Below are 2,756 nucleotides of genomic sequence, written 5' to 3'. Positions count from 1 at the left end.
CCACCGTGCAGCCCACACAAAAAATGTATACAGTACTTAAACCCCCCCAAACATAATGAAACATAAAATAATATATAAATAAGATGTAAAGTGAAAAACATGGATAGATACTGAGGTGTGGTAACAATATTTTGAGGGCCTGTCCACAACAATGACCAGTTCATTCAATTTTACAGGACGAAAAAACGAAAACTATAAAATGAATAAAATACATACAATTAAAAACAGATTAACTAGATAAATAAACTTTAATAGAGGTGTATAATCACTAAAAGTGAATTAAAATGTCAATAAAGATAAATACATAAAAGATGTCACAAAATGTGTGAATAGATAAAATGAATAAAAATGAATACCAAATAAATACATTTCAAATTTCAGCTAAAAGCCAGGTTTGAAAGAAGATTGATAACATTATAAACTCATAGTAAGCAAATTGGTTAATTTGTTGATCCCATCTGTTTCTACCATGGGTACATTTGGTTCCTTCTAGTTTGTGTTAAATTGCGAAAGGTCTGGAACATGCATGTCCAAAGTCTGTACAATGGGCTAAATGTGGCCTGCGTTCAAATTTCCACTGGCCTACAGGCCTCTGGTCATAAAAAAAATAATATGCAGCCCCCAGAATTTTCCAAGGACAATGAATTGTTGATTTAGATCGACTAAATAACATTGTAAAATATTTTAAACCTGTGGGTACTTGACCTTTAGAGCCTTAAGAACCAAACTAGAAGAACAGTTTTTTTTCTATGATCAAAACCACAATGTTTTGTCCTACTGAAAAAGATAACAATTTGTGTAATTTTCTTGTTCAAATGATTTAAATCTAGATTTTTAGTGAAAACATTTATTGGTGAATTATAAATAAAAATCCTTATAGACCCTAATTTAATGTCGACAAAATAATGTTTCCATACTAACTTTTTCTTCTTCAAAGATTCAAAAAATTTACAGTACTTTGGGTACAAATTTATTTACATTTTTATCCGTTCTACACTATGTTACCAAAGGTATTTGCTCACCCATTCAAATAATCTGTCATCTGTCAGCTCTATTATAACAAAATGGAAGAGTTTGGGAACAACAGCAACTCAGCCATGAAGTGGTAGGCCACGTAAACTGACGGAGAGGGCTCAGCGGATGTGGATACACTATGTTGTTCAGCACATAGTGCTTCAGCATCCGCTGAAGAGCATAGTGCAAAAAGGTCATCGATTTCCTGCACAGTCAGTTGTTACAGAGCTCTAAACTTCATATGACCTTCAGATTAGCCCAAGTACAGAATGCAAAGAGCTTCATGGAATGGGTTTCAAAGGCCGAGCAGCTGCATCCATGCCACACATCACCAAGCACAATGCACAGCGTCGCATACAGTGGTGTAAAGCTCGCCGCTACCGGAATCTAGAGCAGTGGAAATGCCTCTCTGGAGAGATGAAACCACGTTCTTCCATCTGGCATCTGATGGATAAATCTGGATTTGGAGATTACCAGGAGAACAGTACATTTCGGATTGTATTGTGCCGATTGTAAAATTTGGTGGAGGAGGTTTATGATGTGGGATTATTCTTCAGGACTTGAGCTTGGCCCCTTAGTGCCAGTGAATGGAACTGTGAATGTGTCAGGATACCAAAACATTTAGGAAAATTCCACTCTCACAACCTTGTGGGAACAGTTTGGAACGGGCCCTTCCTCTTCCAGCATGACTGTGCACCAGTGCACAAACAACGTCCATAAAGACATGGATGACAGAGTCTGGTGTAGATGAACTTGACGTGTTGACAAAGTTTGCAAAACACAATAAAATGTCCAAGAATTTTTTCCTGGTTGGTTGCCTGAATTTTGTTGCAACACCTGCCTTCTTCCTGACCTTTTATGGGGCACCATCAGTGACTACAAAGAGCTGACTCTGTCATCAGCTTTTATGGTGTCCATCAACTCAAGAAACTCTGCTGTGACATCTCTTCAACACCTTTAATAAATATGCACAGCTGTACACATCTGTGATGTCAGTGCTTTCATAGTGACTGGATTCCTTTATTTGTGTCCTCAGAGATGCCGTGTCTGTAATCTTAATCCTTGACAGACTTATGTTGGCAAAGGTCGACTGCTTTTAGGGGCACAAAACTACTGCAGCCTTCAGCAGTTTTTATAAGTTCACTTTCCGAAACATTGGATGTTTGCAACTTGTTTGCAATAAGGCAGCTGTCACTGCTCCATCAATGATGTCACAGCTGCAGTAAATGGAGACGGTTATTTTTTCTGTCCAGCCAATACTTGGTAAATCTTATTTTTTCCTAACTGCAAATAGTGAAACGTTTCTTTATGGTGAGTCTCATAGTGGAGCTGAATGTTATATTCTTTCGAGCACTGCGACCTGTTGATGACATACCAAGCACGCAGGTTTTGCATTCAGCTCCGTGAACTAATAAAACTCTGTCCATGTTTCCTGGAAAGGTCTGGACTCCACTTCAACCCTTTTTTTCTCTCTTTTTGACAACATTTTGGTCATTAAGGTGTCACTACTGATCATTCTTATAGCAACGTAACAGCGATGAGGCTCACGAGGAACCAAACTGCATCTTACCCAGATGCAGCGCTGTTAGGTTTTGCTTTCAGCACAAGCAGAAATAAACTGTTTCACCTGTTTTGCTTTTCCTTTGCTCCCCTTAGAGGTGGTTTTGCGCATTTCAGTTATTTCTTTTAAAAATCATAACTCGCCACAGGAAAGGACTAGAAACATGCTTTTTTTTTGGGTG

Source organism: Oryzias latipes, chromosome 10 (genome assembly GCF_002234675.1).
Source record: "Oryzias latipes chromosome 10, ASM223467v1".
In the NCBI taxonomy this organism is placed as follows: Eukaryota; Metazoa; Chordata; class Actinopteri; order Beloniformes; family Adrianichthyidae; genus Oryzias; species Oryzias latipes.
Note: the sequence above shows the minus strand (reverse complement) of the source record.